This window comes from Salvelinus fontinalis, chromosome 39 (genome assembly GCF_029448725.1).
Source record: "Salvelinus fontinalis isolate EN_2023a chromosome 39, ASM2944872v1, whole genome shotgun sequence".
NCBI classification, from domain to species: domain Eukaryota; kingdom Metazoa; phylum Chordata; class Actinopteri; order Salmoniformes; family Salmonidae; genus Salvelinus; species Salvelinus fontinalis.
Genome location: NC_074703.1, coordinates 28575012 through 28597258, shown reverse-complemented (window position 1 = coordinate 28597258; position 22247 = coordinate 28575012). Strand labels below are relative to the sequence as shown.

The window sequence follows — 22247 nt, the reverse complement described above, 5'->3', positions numbered from 1 at the left end:
GCTTTTAGACTATCTGGGTTGATGATACCCACTGGTACGGCTGAGTGAACACACACACACACACACACACACACACACACACCACACACACCACACCACACCACACCACACACACAACAATAAAGCTACTTCCTATCCAACAGACACTCATCACAATAACCGTATCCCATTCAAGAGACACCACAGCTCTCTGAGGGATAAATAAGATTTCAGACATCCTGGGCTCAGCTGGCAGAGTTGGATAATGATCCAATCAGCATGAGAGCTCAGTACTCCTCATCATCTCATCTCCATCTCATTTCCTGCCTCTCTCACTGTGCTGCTGTGACGTCAATATTGTACTTCACTAATGAAGAGGACTTCAGTAAAGATCTATACTAGACCATTCTCACAACAGGCATATTCTTGCTCTAGGGGGGGGGTTTCATATCAAAGCACAGATAAACGGATAAATCCAAGTGTGTGTGTGTGACTAACTGTGTGTGTGAGATTCAAAGAGCCGAGCAGGCAGCCTATGTCTTTGGTGTGCTATTGCTTTCATTTAGGTTCGTGAGAGAGAAGCTAGCCTACCCCCTGAGGCATGTGACAACACAATAGTTTAATGATCTGTGTCTGTTCTGCTGCTGCTAGTTTGTGAGACTGCTGCAGCACAGAGCACTGAATACAGGCAGTCAAGCTGGCCAGGCCAGGAGAAATACACTGAGTCAGTGTTTCTCAGAGGGCTGAATACAGGCAGCAGATTCTCCGGCCTGGCCAGGAGAAATACACTGTAAGTCAGTGTTTCTCAGAGTGCTGAATACAGGCAGTCAAGCTGGCCTGGCCAAGAGAAATACACTGTAAGTCAGTGTTTCTCAGAGTGCTGAATACAGGCAGTCAAGCTGGCCTGGCCAAGAGAAATACACTGTAAGTCAGTGTTTCTCAGAGTGCTGAATACAGGCAGTCAAGCTGGCCTGGCCAGGAGAAATACACTGTAAGTCAGTGTTTCTCAGAGTGCTGAATACAGGCAGTCAAGCTGGCCTGGCCAAGAGAAATACACTGTAAGTCAGTGTTTCTCAGAGTGCTGAATACAGGCAGTCAAGCTGGCCTGGCCAAGAGAAATACACTGTAAGTCAGTGTTTCTCAGAGTGCTGAATACAGGCAGTCAAGCTGGCCTGGCCAGGAGAAATACACTGTAAGTCAGTGTTTCTCAGAGTGCTGAATACAGGCAGTCAAGCTGGCCTGGCCAGGAGAAATACACTGTAAGTCAGTGTTTCTCAGAGGGCTGAATACAGGCAGCAGATTCTCCGGCCTGGCCAGGAGAAATACACTGTAAGTCAGTGTTTCTCAGAGTGCTGAATACAGGCAGTCAAGCTGGCCTGGCCAAGAGAAATACACTGTAAGTCAGTGTTTCTCAGAGTGCTGAATACAGGCAGTCAAGCTGGCCTGGCCAAGAGAAATACACTGTAAGTCAGTGTTTCTCAGAGTGCTGAATACAGGCAGTCAAGCTGGCCTGGCCAAGAGAAATACACTAAGTCAGTGTTTCTCAGCCCGTTCCTCTGGGAGATCCCTAGTTGTTCCATCGCTAGTCAACTAGCCTAATGCTCAAGCCCTTGACTAGCTGGGTGACGTGAGCTAGCTAGTTCAAACATGTGGAACGGCAGGACGTTTCCAAGGAACACAGATGAAATTGAGAAACCCACCCCTACATAGACCTAACAGGAATGTGGTCGTCGCCCCAGCAGTGCTGTCCCATCCAGTCACAACACATGCTCTTCAGTCACGTAGACCTGAGTGGAGGAGAAACACCCTGAAAGTGATCTGAAGGTCTTACCCCGCCAGACATCCACCCTGCTATGTAACCAAGCCTTCCTGGCCTGCTGGGGCCTCAGTCAGTGGAATAGCAGAAGTGTGCTTTACTGCCTTCCTTGGAGATGACCTGAGGTCAGGTCTAACTGTAACAGATGACCTGAGGTCAGGTCTAACTGTAACAGATGACCTGAGGTCAGGTCTAACTGGAACAGATGACCTGAGGTCAGGTCTAACTGGAACAGATGACCTGAGGTCAGGTCTAACTGTAACAGATGACCTGAGGTCAGGTCTAACTGGAACAGATGACCTGAGGTCAGGTCTAACTGGAACAGATGACCTGAGGTCAGGTCTAACTGGAACAGATGACCTGAGGTCAGGTCTAACTGGAACAGATGACCTGAGGTCAGGTCTAACTGGAACAGATGACCTGAGGTCAGGTCTAACTGGAACAGATGACCTGAGGTCAGGTCTAACTGGAACAGATGACCTGAGGTCAGGTCTAACTGGAACAGATGACCTGAGGTCAGGTCTAACTGGAACAGATGACCTGAGGTCAGGTCTAACTGGAACAGATGACCTGAGGTCAGGTCTAACTGGAACAGATGACCTGAGGTCAGGTCTAACTGGAACAGATGACCTGAGGTCAGGTCTAACTGGAACAGATGACCTGAGGTCAGGTCTAACTGGGACAGATGACCTGAGGTCAGGTCTAACTGGGACAGATGACCTGAGGTCAGGTCTAACTGGGACAGATGACCTGAGGTCAGGTCTAACTGGGACAGATGACCTGAGGTCAGGTCTAACTGGAACAGATGACCTGAGGTCAGGTCTAACTGGAACAGATGACCTGAGGTCAGGTCTAACTGGAACAGATGACCTGAGGTCAGGTCTAACTGGAACAGATGACCTGAGGTGGTTGGATTTCCTGTTCAGACTACTGGTTGTTTCCTTGTCCTCTGTACCTGTTTTGGTCAATAGTGAGCCCCCCCCCCCCCCCCCCCCCCCCCCCCCCCCCCCCACACACACACACACACACACTCCTATCTATCTATATGTATATACACACACACACACAGTGTTAATCCCTGGCTTCTGATCTGCGTGTAGTCTTTCATGTAAAGCCAGCCCTGTGATGCCTGGTAACCCAATACAGCTGCTGTTGATATTCAGGAGAGCAGCCTGCCATGTTGCTCTCCCCGGTTGGTCCTGGATGCCGCTGTGTGGTCTGGGCTGATAGGTGGAAGGCCTATTGTCAAAATATGGTTTGGCTTTGCATGATTTAAACAGTCTGGGTCTGGGGTAGAGGGCCTGGGCTATAGGGCCGGGGGTAGAGGTCCTGGCCTGGGCTATAGGGCCGGGGGTAGAGGGCCTGGCCTGGGCTATAGGGTCGGGGGTAGAGGGCCTGGCCTGGGCTATAGGGCCGGGGGTAGAGGGCCTGGCCTGGGCTATAGGGCCGGGGGTAGAGGGCCTGGCCTGGGCCATAGGGCCGGGGGTAGAGGGCCTGGCCTGGGCCATAGGGCCGGGGGTAGAGGGCCTGGGCTGGGCTATAGGGCCGGGGGTAGAGGGCCTGGGCTGGGCTATAGGGCCGGGGGGTAGAGGGCCTGGGCTGGGCTATAGGGCCGGGGGGTAGAGGGCCTGGGCTGGGCTATAGGGCCGGGGGGTAGAGGGCCTGGCCTGGGCTATAGGGCCGGGGGGTAGAGGGCCTGGCCTGGGCTATAGGGCCGGGGGTAGAGGGCCTGGCCTGGGCTATAGGGCCGGGGGTAGAGGGCCTGGGCTGGGCTATAGGGCCGGGGGTAGAGGGCCTGGGCTGGGCTATAGGGCCGGGGGGTAGAGGGCCTGGGCTGGGCTATAGGGCCGGGGGGTAGAGGGCCTGGGCTGGGCTATAGGGCCGGGGGGTAGAGGGCCTGGGCTATAGGGCCGGGGGTAGAGGGCCTGGCCGGGGGTAGAGGGCCTGGGCTGGGGTATAGGGCTGGGTGTCATTACCTCTGTCATCACAGTGGTAATGACAGCCCACTGCCTCCTTAACAGGTCTCATCAGAGCTACTGTAGCAGTGGTGTCACCATACCTGGAAACTAGGCCCCTCGTGCCAACAGTTGGTCCCTCGTGCCAACAGTTGGCCCAAGGTGTTTTTGTCAAGTAGCTTTCAAGCAGAGTATAGCCTATTTGTTTATCTAAGACACTGGTTCCCAAACTTCTTTTATAGTCCCGTACCCTTTCAAATGTTCTACCTCCAGCTACGTACCCCTTCTAGCACCAGGGTCAGCGCACTCTCAAATGTTGTTTTTTTGCCATCATTGTAAGCCTGACACACACACACACACACACACACACACACACACACACACACACACACACACACACACACACACACACACACACACACACACACACACACACACACACACTATACGATACATTTATTGAACATAAGAATGAGTGTGAGTTTGTCACTTCTTGGGAAGTGACAAAGAGCTCTTATAGGACCAGGGCACAAATAATAATCAATAATTTAGCTCTTTATTTAACAATCTTACATATAAAACCTAATTTGTTCATTGGATATGTAATAACTCACCACAGGTTAATGAGAATGGTTTTGCTTGAAAGGATGCACATAACTCTGTGATGTTGTATTGGAGAGTGTCTCAGTTTTAAATCATTTTCCACACACAGTCTGTGTCTGTATTTAGTTTTCATGTTAGTGAGGGCCGAGAATCCACTCTCACATAGGTACGTGGTGGCAAAGGGCATCAGTGTCTTAACAGTGCGATTTGCCCAGGCAGGAAACTCTGAGCGCAGCCCAATCCAGAAATCTGGCAGTGGCTTCTGATTAAATTACATTTTCACACAACTGCTTGTTGCAATTTCAATGAGGCTCTATTGTTCAGATATCGGTAAGTGGACTGGAGGCAGGGCATGAAAGGGATAACAAATCCAGTTGTTTGTGTCATCCGTTTCGAGAAAGTACCTGCGTAATTGCACACCCAACTCACTCAGGTGCTTCGCTATATCACATTTGACGTTGTCCGGAAGCTTGAGTTCATTTGCACACAAATCATACAATGATGGAAAGACCTGTGTGTTGTCCTTGTTAACCTGTCTAGGATCAGCGTGCCGCTAGCGGCACTCCCCCCCCCCCCCCACTGAAAAACCAGTGCCGCGAAATTCAAAAAAAATATTTTTTTAAAATATTTAACTTTCACACATTAAAGTCCAATACAGCTAATGAAAGACACAGATCTTATGAATCCAGTCAACATTTCCGATTTTTAAAATGTTTTACAGGGAAGACACAATATGTAAAGATGTACATCTATTACCTAAAAAACACATTAGCATATTCCACCATCTTTTATTTGTCCACCAACACCAGTAGCCATCACCAATTCGGCTAAACTAAGATATTTATAGCCCCTAACCAACAAAAAAACTCATTAGATGACAGTCTGATAACATATTTATGGTATGGGATAGGTTTTGTTAGAAAAAAGTGCATATTTCAGGTAGATGGCATAGTTTACAATTGCACCCACCATCACAAATGGACTAGAATAATTACAATGAGCAACGTGTTTACCTAACTACTAATCATCAAACATTTCGTAAAAATACACAGCATACACGAATCGAAAGACACAGATCCTGTGAATACAGACAATATTTCAGATTTTCTAAGTGTCTTACAGCGAAAACACAATAAATCGTTATATTAGCTTAGCACATAGCAATTAGCAGCCCAGCATTGATTCTAGCCAAAGTGAGCGATAAAAGTCAACATCGCCAAAAGATATTAATTTTTTCACTAACCTTCTCAGAATTCTTCCGATGACACTCCTGTAACATCACATTACAACATGCATATACAGTTTGATCGAAAATGTTTATATTTAGCCACCAAAATCATGGTTAGACAATGTGAAATGTAGACAAGCTGGTAAAGAAAACGTCCTTGCGCCACTTAGACAGTGATCTACTCTTATACATAAATACTCATAAACGTGACTAAAAAATATAGGGTGGACAGGGATTGATAGACAATTTAATTCTTAATACAATTGCGTTATTACATTTTTTAATTTATCCTTACTTTTCAATACAGTTTGCGCCAAGCGAAGCTACGTCAAAAAACATGGCGTCCTAAGCCACTAAAATGTTTCGACAGAAACACGATTTATCATAATAAAAATGTCCTACCTTGAGCTGTTCTTCCATCAGTATCTTGGGCAAAGGATCCTTTCTTGGGAGAAATCGTCTTTTGGTGGAAAGCTGTCCTCTTGCCATGTGGAAATGTCAACTACGTTCGGGATGAACTGAAAAGCGTGACCAACTTTTCACATCGTTGCAAAAATAAATGTCCCAAAATCGCACTAAACGGATATAAATTGCTATAAAACGCTTTAAATTAACTACTTTGTGATGTTTGTAACTCCTATAACGAGTGAAAAGATGACCGGAGAAATATAACAGGCTAAACTAACGCTTGGAACAGGAGAGGGTCGGTGTCTTCCACGCGCGTTACGCAGCAAGAAAAGACTTGCTAGCTAAAGGTTTTTTTCATTTGTAGGGCCTGTGAACGAGCAATCGAGCCCGTTGGAATCGTCATCACGTAAAGGCATCCAGGGGAAGACGTAAGAAGTGTCCGTATAGTCATAGCAACGACAGTGCCCGTTTAAATGACTTCAGAAAAGTGGCCAACGTTTCTCAAATCTGACTCCATGTCAGGGAAATTGCTGTAGAATGGGCTCTGTTCCACTTAGAGACAAAATTTCAACTCCTATAGAAACTATAGACTGTTTTCTATCCAATAATAATAATAATATGCATATTGTACGATCAAGGATTTTGTGGGAAGCCGTTTAAAAAATTAGCCACATTAGCATAAATAGTCTAAACAGCGCCCCCATCCCCAACAGGTTAATGCAGAGAGAGAAGAGTTCCAAATTCTTACTCATAGCCTCAATTTTGTCCCACGCATTGAATATAGTTGTGGAGAGTCCCTGTTATCTTAGATTCATATCATTCAGGTGAGGAAAAAAACATCACCCAGATAGGCCAGTTGTGTGAGAAACTCGTCATCATGCAAGCGGTCAGACTAGTGAAAATTATGGTCAGTAAAGAGAACTTTAAGCTCGTCTCTCTCTCAAAAAAAAAAGTGTCTACTTTTCCCCTTGATAACTAGCACACTTCTGTATGTTGTAAAAGCGTTATATGGTCGCTGCCCATATCATTGCAAATGCAGAAAATGCACGAGAGTTCAGGGGCCTTGCTTTACAGTGAAAATGGTTCACTTTGTTAGTGTCCAAAACGTCTTTCAAGCTGTCAGGCATTCCCTTGGCAGCAAGAGCCTCTCGGTGGATGCTGCAGTGTACCCAAGTGAAGTCGGGAGCAACTGCTTGTATGCGCGTTACCACTCCACTGTGTCTCCCTGTCATGGCTTTTGCACCATCAGTACAGATACCAACATGAGCAGCAGCTACGTTTGGCTACATTCAGACCGTTAGTGGAATTCCCGTGAGAGAGTAACGGTTAATGTGATTGGATGCTAATTATTTTGACTAGGCTACCTGTATTTGACATTGTTTTGTTATTTCGCTGAACACCTAGATGGTTTAATTGTATTTTTGGCAGTGAAACGAGGCTACTCGGGCGAGAGAAAAACCTCTCAAATGTATAGCCCCATTGGATAATATAATGGATAATATAAATGGACTGAAAATGTGAACTTTTTATGATTTTTGTTTTAAAGTAAATATTTTTTAAATATGTGAATCACATTTTTATTTGGTGTAACCCCGACGGCGTTGTGCGTACCCCTGGTTGGGAATACCTGATCTAAGACCATGACTACAGGTGATCAACACCATAAGTCCCACGTCTATATTTGTCATAAGGCAACATATTGTCTTTGCAGCCAACCCAGTTGAAAGGTGGCGCTGTATGTATCAACAGTCAGACAGTAATGTGTCGTTGGTCTGAAGTCTGTCAGGCTGGCTGGATCACACCACACAACTGGGTGAAGGTTCCTTCCAAGTGTCACGTTAACAAACAAGTTCTTCTTTTAATTGACAAGCGAACACATTCTCAGAACATTCTAGACATTCTCAGCTTTCTATTTTCATCCTATAGTTCCGTAGTGAAACAGTATAGAACTTCTTAACTTCTCTTGTTAGGTTGTTGTGTGGATGGCTGTGTCTGGTTGCCGGGTGGCACCCTATTCTGAGTTTACTAAACATTAAGAGCAACTTCTTAATATTGAGTTGGCCCCCCCTTTTGCCCTCAGAACAGCCTCAATCGTTGGGACATAGACTGTACAAGGTGTCGAAATTGTTCCACAGGAATGCTGGCCCATGTTGACTCCAATGCTTCCCACAGTTGTCAAGTTGGTTGGATGTCCTTTGGGTGGTGGATCATTCTTGATGCACACAGGAAACTGTTGAGCGTGAAAAAAACCTGCACCATTGCAGTTCTTGACACACTCAAACAAAAGCGCCTGACACCTACTACCATACCCCGTTCAATGGCACTTAAATATTTTGTCTTGACCATTCACCCTCTGAATGGCACACACACAATCCATGTCTCAATTGTCTCCAGGCTTAAAAGTTGGTGATTCCGAGACCAGTCATAAAAGGAACTGGTCTCACTAGAAATAGTGACTTGAGTCAGAGAGAGTGACTTTCCCCATCTAGACTGTCATCTACTAGAACTGTGATGAAGACATTGTAACACTAGCCCAATCATAGAGAAAGGAGCAGGTATGACAGGGTCATTCTAGAAAGAGTCACTTTCCCTATCAACCTGATCATCAACTGGAACCTGGATGATGGCATTATTACACTAGTTAGTCTAGTTAAATACACAGTATTTTAACATACAGGAAATACGTGGAAGTTAAAACCTCAAGTCTCTCTCTTCAGCTCCCTTCTCTTATTCAGTCAGCGCCATAAGGAAGACTCTTCACCTCCCTTCTCGTATTCAGTCAGCGCCATGAGGAAGACTCTTCACCTCCCTTCTCGTATTCAGTCAGCGCCATAAGGAAGACTGTCAATTTATAATCTCAGCAAGAGGGAGATTAAAAAATAATCTCTGCATGATAGATGGAGGAAGAAAACCACACCTCACTTTAGCAGCTCTCTGTTGCCAACTAATCCTCCTCTCGTTCCTCTATCCTCCAATCTTATCACATATTAAAGGCTAGATGAAACGGCATAGAGAGTTCTACACCCCAGTATTGTTTTAGACATCTGATCTGGAGAGATGTTTGTTCTATTCTGCTGAGACATTTACATTATGTGGGTATTCTTATCTTTTATTAAGGGTTCAAGCCAGTGAAGCTGGGTGAAACCCTGCTGTATTTGTTGGCGTTCATTATTATTATTATGCCGCTTCTTCATGCGAGGAAAGTTAACATTCAAATTCCCGTGAGATGGTAAGGATGAAGAGGGTGAAACTTGACTTGATGGTAAAGGCCCATAGTCTACACTCTCTGGTACCAAGCCATTCCAATTGGCCACAAGGTGGCGCTATAACAGGTGATTGAAATGGCTAACTTTGAAAGGTCACGCCCATCACCCCATATGACCTAGAGTCCTGAAATTCAGTGCATAGGTCCCTCTTCTCACAAGGAACACATTTTCCCCAAGGACCCATAAGGTCCGTCATGATGGATTTTCCGCCATTTTGAATTTTGTGAATAACACTTAAATGACATCTCGTCCGGAACCACTGGGCCGATCTGGATGTACCTTGATATATGGCATCTATGGACCAAGGTCTCTCAACGCAATATTTTGCAGACTAGTATGTCAAACAACATGGCCACTACTAACCAATAGACATTAATGTGGGGGTTGTCTGGCACATTAGTGCTAATAAATCAGACACGAATATTCGTATCGTAACCAAACTTGTTCCAAACGCACTCAACATATGTAAGCACTTTCAGATCAGCCACACGGTGGCGCTATACATCTCAATCTGTTTGACTCAGAGTGATGAAATTTGGCACACATGCTTAGAGATATGAGTCTAGTTAATCTAAAGTATTGTTCAGTTTGGCCGCATGGGGGGGCGCTGTTGGGCAGGAAAAAACACTCATGCAAGCTCATTGGCTTATTGCGGCCATATTGTTTGAGCTCTTATAAAATGTGTGTTTGAAGGTGTGCATCTATAGGTGCTATAGACCACATTTGGTACCGATCAGTCTATCGGTTCTGGAGAAGACGTTTTAAAGTTGTCATCTAGGGTTGCAGAATTCCGGGGAACTTTCAATAAATTCCCTGGTTTTCCCGAAATCCCGGGTTGAAGGTTTCTAGAATCAGGAGAGAATATCCAGACTACTCCAACCAGGATTTCTGGGGGGGGAAATGAATTTTATTGAAAGTTCCAGGAATTTTGCAACCATATAGTCAACATCATAAAAAATAGTCCAAAATGCATCAAAAGCAGGGTAATGAGCACAGAAGTAGCTTATCTTCGGGTGACGTGTCCAGTTTGTCCTGATGGTGCTATGGGCTGTGTGTGTGTTTTATGTATGTGTGTGTTTTATGTATATGGGTGTGTGATGTTTCATTGTGAAACACTATCAATACACCTCTTCAGGTACTACGAACACAGTTGCCATCTTATAACTACTCAGCCCACATCACATTTGGCAGAAGTGAATTACACCACCAAGCTGGAACCGCTGCTTGCAGCTTCATGTATTATTGTTGCGTTGGCGAGTAGGAACCTGAAAGTAAACGTTCCTCAGCATGTTGTTCTCTTCAATATGAGTGAGTCATAGTGGTGTGGAACAGGCTCCTATCAACCACATCCTCCTGACTGACATGTTCATTAGAATTTCCCCAGTGGTGTTAAACCCTGCTGATCTTCTGATCGTCACCCGTCTGGCAGGCTTACTGGGATCACTCCACCACAGAATGACCCAACCGCTGCTCAGTGTGATTTCTAGCATCAATCTCTAAAACATCACCCAGCTTTATGGCTGAGGGAGGCTGAGGGAGGCTAAGGTCTCTCTAGGCCCTCTTTAATATAAAGGACTGCCTGTTGGAGGTCCTTCCAGTGAATCGGCCACTCCCTGGAAACGGGGCCTGAAAATAATTGTTTGGCTCCACCAGCCACTGTGGCTGGTAGATAAATAAATACAAAAATCTACCAGTCACAATATTTTTTCACGTAATTACACACCAAATAAAAACTTGATGAGCATGCTTTGTAATGTTTCTAATAAAATAAATGTATTACTATTAAGAAGTGATGTGGTATATTGCTATATTTTTGCATAAATGGTCTTTTAACTAAAATATCCCAGATGAGACAAAAGTTCAGCTGCCCCTTGGCTCCTGAGTGGCAGGATGTCACCTTGGTTCCCTAGTGGCGCAGCGGTTAAAGGCACTGCATCTCAGTGCTAGAGGCATCACTACAGACAACCTGGTTCGAATCCAGGCTGTATCACAACCGGCCGTGATTGGGAGTCCCATATGTCGGAGCAGAAGGAAGCAGGTTTTCTTCCAGGACAACCTTGTACGTGGCTTGATTCATGCGACCTTCACAAAGACACATCAGCCAGATTCCACCCCCAGATCATCACCGATCCTCCACCAAGCTTGACAGGGGGTGCGAGACACTCACTCTCCAGGTCTCACACCCACTGTGAAATTTGGTGGAGGATTTAGTGTGAATCAGACCGTGTGATGCAATGGACAGGGCCTGCCGGGTTGATATGGGGTAAACTTCCCCTTTAACAAGAAGGGAGATCATATCCGTGAAACAGTTGTTTTACCTAAGAACCTACTGCTACTCTGATGAAAACAAGCAGTATTAACGCAGAATACTCTTCCCATCAAACTAAAAACAAACAGTAGCCTGACTTACTGACACTTCAATTGTACTGGTGACGTTGCCGTAGGCCTAACTGGCGACGTTGCCGTAGGCCTAACTGGCGACGTTGCCGTAGGCCTAACTGGCGACGTTGCCGTGGGCCTAACTGGCGACGTTGCCGTGGGCCTAACTGGCGACGTTGCCGTGGGCCTATCTGGCGACGTTGCCGTGGGCCTATCTGGCGACGTTGCCGTGGGCCTATCTGGCGACGTTGCCGTGGGCCTATCTGGCGACGTTGCCGTGGGCCTATCTGGCGACGTTGCCGTGGGCCTATCTGGCGACGTTGCCGTGGGCCTATCTGGCGACGTTGCCGTGGGCCTATCTGGCGACGTTGCCGTGGGCCTATCGGGCGACGTTGCCGTGGGCCTATCGGGCGACGTTGCCCCGGGCCTAACGGGCGACGTTGCCCCGGGCCTAACGGGCGACGTTGCCCCGGGCCTAACGGGCGACGTTGCCCCGGGCCTAACGGGCGACGTTGCCCCGGGCCTAACGGGCGACGTTGCCCCGGGCCTAACGGGCGACGTTGCCCCGGGCCTAACGGGCGACGTTGCCCCGGGCCTAACGGGCGACGTTGCCCCGGGCCTAACGGGCGACGTTGCCCCGGGCCTAACGGGCGACGTTGCCCCGGGCCTAACGGGCGACGTTCTTGCGGAAGTGTGGAAGCAAAGTGGAAGGAAACTCAAACATAGAAAACAACCTAGCTTGTGAACTAAACAAATGTAAATAGCCAAGAAACATGAGCACAAAGTCTCACTTTAGTAGACTTTTGAGTAAATTAGACCAACTTTTATGCCTGTGCCTATTGCTTCTAGAAAGTAATCGTTCAGTGCTCACAGCCCCCCAGACAGGCAGTGTTGCTGCGCCAGGTGGGATAGATGTAACATTAGGATTCAGATTTATTTTTGGAATACCAGATATGAAACAAAATGGCAAAAATACTTAGCAAACAAATCATATCAGATTGTATTGGTCACTTACATGTTTTTTATCAGATGTTAATGTGGATGTATTGAAATGCTTTCATCTATTTTGCTATAAATTACAACTCTTACGTGTGCCCATACTTGACCATTTTTTTATTAAATGCCCACACTGTAGAGCCCGGAGTGTTACTACACGCCAACGTGTCTGGTGAACTAGACATTCTTACCCGCCAATGCCAAAATCCACCTCGTTCATTTTAGGCCCTGTTACTGTGTGTGGTGGGGTTACTGTGTACATGGGTCAGCCAGCAGTGCACTTCTTTGCTTCACTTCCTCAAAAAGGAGCTCTCCAATGCAGTGTAGGAGACATGGACGGTCTGTCTCTGTCTGTCTCTCTGTCTCTCTCTGTCTCTCTCTCTCTCTCTGTCTCTCTCTGTCTCTCTGTCTCTCTGTCTCTCTCTGTCTCTCTCTCTCTCTGTCTCTCTCTCTCTCTGTCTCTCTCTCTGTCTCTGTCTCTCTCTCTCTCTCTGTCTCTCTCTCTCTCTCTGTCTCTCTCTGTCTCTCTGTCTCTCTGTCTCTCTCTGTCTCTCTCTCTCTCTGTCTCTCTCTCTCTCTGTCTCTCTCTCTCTCTGTCTCTCTCTCTGTCTCTGTCTCTGTCTCTCTCTGTCTCTCTGTCTCTCTGTCTCTCTCTGTCTCTGTCTCTCTCTGTCTCTCTGTCTCTCTGTCTCTCTCTGTCTCTCTCTCTCTCTGTCTCTCTCTCTCTCTGTCTCTCTCTCTCTCTGTCTCCTCTAATGCAGTGTAGGAGACATGGGACGGCCCTCTCTCTCTGTCTCTGTCTCTCTCTTTCTCTCTCTCTCTCTGTCTCTCTCTCTCTCTGTCTCCTCTAATGCAGTGTAGGAGACATGGGACGGCCCTCTCTCTCTGTCTCTGTCTCTCTCTCTCTCTCTCTCTCTGTCTCTGTCTCTCTCTCTGTCTCCTCTAATGCAGTGTAGGATTCAGGGACGGCCCCTCTTCCTTCCTCTCTCTTTCTCCTGCATGTGATTGTTGTTTACACTGAGAGAAGGGAGGTTCAACCCCAGAAGACTCTGATAGTTAGATGTCCATCTGCTCTCTGCCTCAAATGGACCACACTTTCACTCTCACTTCTCCAGCTGTGTGGAAAGAACTGAGAACGATGTGTTTAGATGTCTGGGCATTTCTTCCTGCTTTTGGTTAGGGTTTTAGCTGACGTTATCTAGCTTGAGTTTTGTAGTATTGTTCTTCACAGAACTCTTCTCTGAGCAGACACAAGTATCAGTTGGCGCACCCCCCCCGCCTGTGTGTCCCAGGGGGATGGTGGAGATGATGGTCCTAAGAGACAGCAGGTCATTAGGTAGGTCTCTGTCTTTAAATGAGCCTCGGGCCACTGTGCCAGCCGACCACTGTGCCAGCCGACCACTGTGCCAGCCGACCACTGTGGCAGCCAGCCAGTGTGCCAGTGTGCCAGCTAGCCAACCCAGCGTGCCAGCCAGTCAGTGCTCTTTCATTTTACATGTCTGGGTAGGCCTCTAGGGAAGCCCTCTCATCCTCTCTCCCTATCATCTCCTGAGCTGACAAGGTAAAAATCTGTCCTTCTGCCCCTGCACAAGATAGACAGTTAACCCACTGTTCCCCAGACACCGATGACATGGATGATCATCAAGGCAGCCCACCCCCCACCTCTCTGATTCAGAGGGTTAAATGAGGAAGACTCATTTCAGTTGAATGCATTCAGTTGTACAACTGACTAGGTATCCTCCTTTCTCTTTAACTCAATCTGTCTCTACCTGTCTGTTGCAGTCAGTCTGACTGCCTCTCTCGTGCTGCGCCGGCTCTCTGCCGATGTGTCCTTGAGCAAGGCACTCAACCCTAATTGCTCCTGTAAGTCACTCTGGATAAGAGTGTCTGCTAAATTACTAAAATGTAGAAGAAGAAGAAAGGGCAATAGTGAGTGTCCGGGACGAGGGCACTAATGCAATAGTGAGTGTTCGGGACGAGGGCACTAATGCAATAGTGAGTGTCCGGGACGAGGGCACTAATGGTTTGGTCACTGTTTCACTTCACTAGAAAAGGGCGCTACAGTTCCTCATTCTCCTATCTGGGAAAATCATCCCTTTCCGTCCTGCAACCGTGTCTCTCTCTCAGCTCCCAACACGCCAGGCTCTGATCAGATAAATGCTGGTGCGTCACCCACCCTTGGAGAGGAGGAGGCCAGGACAGTCAGAACGGGATGTTCAGATAAACCTCTTTAGCGTTGCTTCAGTTGGCCTTTTCTCTTTCCATTTGATCATGTAACTCAATACTGAACCTTGGCAATAAAAGGATTAAGGACAGTCTTGGTTTATTTCTCTACCAGCGTCACCCACCCCCTTCACCGTTATCCACTCCTTTACCAAACAACACCGGGCTGTGTGGAGACTGAGTGGAGACCTTGGTGTGTACTCTGAGCTTTCATAGTGTTTTCATACACTAATATGTGTGTCCCCAGGTAGACTTTGTGTGTGTGTGTGTACCTGTGTAGACTGTGAATGTAAACATTCAATACTGCTGCTGTTTATTTAACCTTTAACTAGGCAAGTCAGTTAAGGACAAATAGTTATTTCCAATGACGGCCCAGTGTATGTCCGTGCCCGGGGATATCTGTCTAAGGAAAAGGGGAGCAGTGCACCATAGAAGTGATGGATTGCTCAATCTCTCCCATGTGACTGACACACACGCACACGCAAGCTTGCATGCTGAAATTGCTTCCTATTACCTGTATAGTTAACTTCTTTTGACCAGGCCCCACTGTATAGAGAATAGGGGGCCAGTATATCTGCAGGCCCCACTGTATAGAGAATAGGGTGCCAGTATATCTGCAGGCCCCACTGTATAGAGAATAGGGTGCCAGTATATCTGCAGGCCCCACTGTATAGAGAATAGGGTGCCAGTATATCTGTAGGCCCCACTGTAATAGAGAATAGGGTGCCAGTATATCTGCAGGCCCCACTGTATAGAGAATAGGGTGCCAGTATATCTGCAGGCCCCACTGTAATAGAGAATAGGGTGCCAGTATATCTGCAGGCCCCACTGTATAGAGAATAGGGTGCCAGTATATCTGCAGCTGAACACAACAATCTAGCTGCCAATTGATGATAATCGATCATCTGATTTGTTTACAGTACCCTATTGATTGCCAGTTAGGCTAAGCACATTGGAATTATGAGGCATTTAACAGAATCTATGGTTTATGTCTAACCTCGGGAGGGACGGTGTGTGTGTGTGTCTGACCTCGGGATGGACGGTGTGTGTGTGTGTCTGACCTCGGGAGGGACGGTGTGTGTGTGTGTCTAACCTCGGGAGGGACGGTGTGTGTGTGTATCTGACCTCGGGAGGGACGGTGTGTGTGTGTGTGTGTGTGTGTGTGTGTGTGTCTGACCTCGGGAGGGACGGTGTGTGTGTGTGTCTGACCTCGGGAGGGACGGTGTGTGTGTGTGTGTCTAACCTCGGGAGGGACGGTGTGTGTGTGTCTGACCTCGGGAGGGACGGTGTGTGTGTGTGTCTAACCTCATGCTGATGATATTACACCAGTCTATAGTATTACAGCTGGTGATATTACACCAGTCTACAGTATTACACCAGTCTACAGTGTCACGGCTGGTGATATTACACCAGTCTACAGTATTACAGCTGGTGATATTACACCAGTCTACAGTGTTACAGCTGGTGATATTACACCAGTCTACAGTGTTACGGCTGGTGATATTACACCAGTCTACAGTGTTACGGCTGGTGATATTACACCAGTCTACAGTGTTACGGCTGGTGATATTACACCAGTCTACAGTATTACTGCTGGTGATATCACACCAGTCTACAGTGTTACGGCTGGTGATATTACACCAGTCTACAGTGTCACGGCTGGTGATATTACACCAGTCTACAGTGTCACGGCTGGTGATATTACACCAGTCTACAGTGTCACGGCTGGTGATATTACACCAGTCTACAGTGTCACGGCTGGTGATATTACACCAGTCTACAGTGTCACGGCTGGTGATATTACACCAGTCTACAGTGTCACGGCTGGTGATATTACACCAGTCTACAGTATTACACCAGTCTACAGTGTTACGGCTGGTGATATTACACCAGTCTACAGTGTTACGGCTGGTGATATTACACCAGTCTACAGTATTACACCAGTCTACAGTGTTACGGCTGGTGATATTACACCAGTCTACAGTGTTACGGCTGGTGATATTACACCAGTCTACAGTATTACACCAGTCTACAGTGTCACGGCTGATTATATTACACCAGTCTACAGTGTCACGGCTGATTATATTACACCAGTCTACAGTGTCACGGCTGGTGATATTACACCAGTCTACAGTGTCACGGCTGGTGATATTACACCAGTCTACAGTGTCACGGCTGGTGATATTACACCAGTCTACAGTGTCACGGCTGGTGATATTACACCAGTCTACAGTGTCACGGCTGGTGATATTACACCAGTCTACAGTGTCACGGCTGGTGATATTACACCAGTCTACAGTGTCACGGCTGGTGATATTACACCAGTCTACAGTGTCACGGCTGGTGATATTACACCAGTCTACAGTGTCACGGCTGGTGATATTACACCAGTCTACAGTGTCACGGCTGGTGATATTACACCAGTCTACAGTGTCACGGCTGGTGATATTACACCAGTCTACAGTGTCACGGCTGGTGATATTACACCAGTCTACAGTGTCACGGCTGGTGATATTACACCAGTCTACAGTGTCACGGCTGGTGATATTACACCAGTCTACAGTGTCACGGCTGGTGATATTACACCAGTCTACAGTGTCACGGCTGGCGATATTACACCAGTCTACAGTGTCACGGCTGGCGATATTACACCAGTCTACAGTGTCACGGCTGGCGATATTACACCAGTCTACAGTGTCACGGCTGGCGATATTACACCAGTCTACAGTGTCACGGCTGGCGATATTACACCAGTCTACAGTATTACACCAGTCTACAGTATTACGGCTGATGATATTACACCAGTCTACAGTATCTGACCGTCAGCAATCTGCTTCACTGTATGATTTGATAACCCATAGAAAGAGAGCCTGCAGTCATTTAATGGATGATGTGACAAACAGCTTGTCCTTGTTCCCTTAATTTAGATTGACCGAGAGTAGCCCCTTGTCAACTTGACCTGGAGTGACTCTCTCTCTGTGTGCAGTGTTTCCCCTATATGCATTTAGCATCGCCACTGCAAACACATGAATACATAATTAAAACATTTTCAGTGTGAACCTTAAACGACTGAAACCAGATATAAAGTATGTAGAAAGGATAATGGAGCTTTATATCTTTTTAGTAATACATTTTTCAGAACTAACAATCACCAAAACAACAGCCAGGGAGAATGTCCAGAGATGTCGAGGCGCATGGGGCCACCATGGATTCAGTTCATGTTGGAGTCTAATAGCATAAGAACAAGGTATAAGCCGTGGCAAAATGTGTAGAATTAGAGGACATTTGCTTTAAACTATGACCAACCGATGCATATCTCTATTCCCAGTCATGTGAAATCAATAGATTAGGGCCTAATTTATTTATTTGAATTGACTGATTTCCTTAAATGAAGTGTAACTCAGTAACATCTTGGAGATTGTTGCACGGTGCGTTTTGATATTTTTGTTCAGTTTACATGTCAGCTCGTCTAAGACCCGGGTTCTCAGTGCGACTCAACAGAACCGGGTTCTCAGTGGGACTCAACAGAACCGGGTTCTCAGTGCGATTCAACAGAACCGTGTTCCACTCCTCAGCCAAGAGAACGTGATGAACTGTAATGTACTCCACCCTGTCGTTAGCATTCCACACTGTACACACTGCCTCTCACATGACACCCTAATCCCTAGTGCACTATTTTGGACTCCAATGACCCAAATAATGCCCTATTCCCTACATACCTGTAGTGTACACTATTTATGACCCTGGTCCTATGTGGTCCTAATATGAGGCTAGGCAAAACTAGTTCCCTACTTTACGGGGGTACTAGTTTTGACTAAGGTCTCTTATGTGTGAGTGTCTGGGTGGGGGGGGGGGGGGGTGCTAGAATGTCTGGGTGGGGGGGGGGGGGGGGGGGTGCTAGAATGTCTGGGTGGGGTGGTGCTAGAGTGTCTGGGTGGGGGGGGTGCTAGAGTGTCTGGGTGGGGGGGGTGCTAGAGTGTCTGGGTGGGGGGGGGTGCTAGAGTGTCTGGGTGGGGGGGGTGCTAGAGTGTCTGGGTGGAGGGGGGGTGCTAGAGTGTCTGGGTGGAGGGGGGGTGCTAGAGTGTCTGGGTGGAGGGGGGGTGCTAGAGTGTCTGGGTGGAGGGGTGCTAGAGTGTCTGGGTGGAGGGGTGCTAGAGTGTCTGGGTGGAGGGGTGCTAGAGTGTCTGGGTGGGGGGGTGCTAGAGTGTCTGGGTGGGGGGGTGCTAGAGTGTCTGGGTGGGGGGGTGCTAGAGTGCCTGGGTGGGGGGGGTGCTAGAGTGCCTGGGTGGGGGGGTGCTAGAGTGTCTGGGTGGGGGGGGTGCTAGAGTGTCTGGGTGGGGGGGTGCTAGAGTGTCTGGGTGGGGGGGTGCTAGAGTGTCTGGGTGGAGGGGTGCTAGAGTGTCTGAGTGGAGGGATGCTAGAGTGTCTGAGTGGAGGGGTGCTAGAGTGTCTGGGTGGGGGGTGCTAGAGTGTCTGGGTGGGGGGTGCTAGAGTGTCTGGGTGGAGGGGTGCTAGAGTGTCTGGGTGGAGGGGTGCTAGAGTGTCTGGGTGGGGGGGTGCTAGAGTGTCTGGGTGGGGGGGTGCTAGAATGTCTGGGTGGGGGGGGGGTGCTAGAATGTCTGGGTGGGGGGGGGGTGCTAGAATGTCTGGGTGGGGTGGTGCTAGAGTGTCTGGGTGGGGGGATGCTAGAGTGTCTGGGTGGGGGGGTGCTAGAGTGTCTGGGTGGAGGGGTGCTAGAGTGTCTGGGTGGGGTGGTGCTAGAGTGTCTGGGTGGGGGGATGCTAGAGTGTCTGGGTGGGGGGGGTGCTAGAGTGTCGGTGCTAGAGTGTCTGGGTGGGGTGGTGCTAGAGTGTCTGGGTGGGGTGGTGCTAGAGTGTCTGGGTGGGGTGGTGCTAGAGTGTCTGGGTGGGGTGGTGCTAGAGTGTCTGGGTGGGGTGGTGCTAGAGTGTCTGGGTGGGGTGGTGCTAGAGTGTCTGGGTGGGGTGGTGCTAGAGTGTCTGGGTGGGGTGGTGCTAGAGTGTCTGGGTGGGGGGGTGCTAGAGTGTCTGGGTGGGGGGGTGCTAGAGTGTCTGGGTGGGGGGGTGCTAGAGTGTCTGGGTGGGGGGGTGCTAGAGTGTCTGGGTGGGGGGGTGCTAGAGTGTCTGCGTGGGTGGGTGGGTGCTAGAGTGTCTGGGTGGGGGGGGTGCTAGAGTGTCTGGGTGGGGGGGGTGCTAGAGTGTCTGGGTGGGGTGGTGCTAGAGTGTCTGGGTGGGGTGGTGCTAGAGTGTCTGGGTGGGGGGGTGCTAGAGTATGTGGGGGGGGGGCGGTACTATTGTCTTCCTTGTGTCATTTGACACAAGGCAGACACTTGAATGGGAGAGTTGAACCACCACCCACAGTCAGTTCAGGCCTGACCTCAAACCGCCCGTTGCTGGCACTGACCCCAAACCGCCCGTTGCTGGCACTGACCCCCAAACTGCCCGTTGCTGGCACTGACCCCAAACCGCCCGTTGCTGGCACTGACCCCAAACCGCCCGTTGCTGGCACTGACCCCAAACCGCCCGTTGCTGGCACTGACCCCAAACCGCCCGTTGCTGGCACTGACCCCAAACCGGCCGTTGCTGGCACTGACCCCCAAACCGCCCGTTGCTGGCACTGACCCCCAAACCGCCCGTTGCTGGCACTGACCCCCAAACCGCCCGTTGCTGGCACTGACCCCCAAACCGCCCGTTGCTGGAACTGACTCCAAACCGCCCGTTGCTGGCACTGACCCCAAACCGCCCGTTGCTGGCACTGACTCCAAACCGCCCGTTGCTGGCACTGACTCCAAACCGCCCGTTGCTGGCGCTGACCCCCAAACCGCCCGTTGCTGGCGCTGACCCCCAAACCGCCCGTTGCTGGCGCTGACCCACAAACCTGCCCCCAAAATATCACCCAGTCAGCTGGGTGGACAACCACCTGCTAGTGTGTGTTGGCTCTGGGGTGAGGCAGAGGGATGCATGGGTGATCTCTTCTGTGGAGGTGTAGCCTATATGTGTATTCACCCATGGTTACTTATGTGTGGGTGAGTGAATTTTTAGTGTGTGCGGCTGTGTGTATCGGTTTGAGGTATGTGATGAACCAGTCTTGAGGAAGGCTTGGTTCAGGTCCGGTTTGGTTTATGTATAGAGGCTTTCTGCTCCACTCCTTACCTGTATTTACACAGGAAGTGGACAAGCACGTTTTCTGAGTAGATAACTGATCGCCCTCTCAGCCTTGTGCCCCCCCACCACCACCAACAGATCCTCCCTGTTCCCTGTCCAGCCCTCCGGCTGTATTACAAATGGTTATGTTCCTGGACACTCTGGTGTGTGTTGTGGACCAGGGATACATAGCAGAGCTATCACTCTGGTGTGTGTTGTGGACCAGGGATACATAGCAGAGCTATCACTCTGGTGTGTGTTGTGGACCAGGGATACGTAGCAGAGCTATCACTCTGGTGTGTGTTGTGGACCAGGGATACATAGCAGAGCTATCACTCTGGTGTGTGTTGTGGACCAGGGATACATAGCAGAGCTATCACTCTGGTGTGTGTTGTGGACCAGGGATACGTAGCAGAGCTATCACTCTGGTGTGTGTTGTGGACCAGGGATACATAGCAGAGCTATCACTCTGGTGTGTGTTGTGGACCAGGGATACGTAGCAGAGCTATCACTCTGGTGTGTGTTGTGGACCAGGGATATATAGCAGAGCTATCACTCTGGTGTGTGTTGTGGACCAGGGATACATAGCAGAGCTATCACTCTGGTGTGTGTTGTGGACCAGGGATACATAGCAGAGCTATCACTCTGGTGTGTGTTGTGGACCGGGGATATATAGCAGAGCTATCACTCTGGTGTGTGTTGTGGACCAGTGATACGTAGCAGAGCTATCACTCTGGTGTGTGTTGTGGACCAGGGATACATAGCAGAGCTATCACTCTGGTGTGTGTTGTGGACCAGGGATACATAGCAGAGCTATCACTCTGGTGTGTGTTGTGGACCAGGGATACATAGCAGAGCTATCACTCTGGTGTGTGTTGTGGACCAGGGATACATAGCAGAGCTATCACTCTGGTGTGTGTTGTGGACCAGGGATACATAGCAGAGCTATCACTCTGGTGTGTGTTGTGGACCAGGGATACATAGCAGAGCTATCACTCTGGTGTGTGTTGTGGACCAGGGATACATAGCAGAGCTATCACTCTGGTGTGTGTTGTGGACCAGGGATACATAGCAGAGCTATCACTCTGGTGTGTGTTGTGGACCAGGGATACATAGCAGAGCTATCACTCTGGTGTGTGTTGTGGACCAGGGATACATAGCAGAGCTATCACTCTGGTGTGTGTTGTGGACCAGGGATACATAGCAGAGCTATCACTCTGGTGTGTGTTGTGG

The 22247-nt window shown here is 48.7% G+C and overlaps 1 protein-coding gene across 1 annotated transcript in view; it reads left to right on the top strand.

The window, feature by feature from the left end:
• The window catches only part of LOC129838735 (uncharacterized), a 77127-nt gene that overhangs the window by 38154 nt on the left and 16726 nt on the right, over positions 1–22247 (top strand). The gene's annotated exons all lie outside the window — the stretch shown is intronic.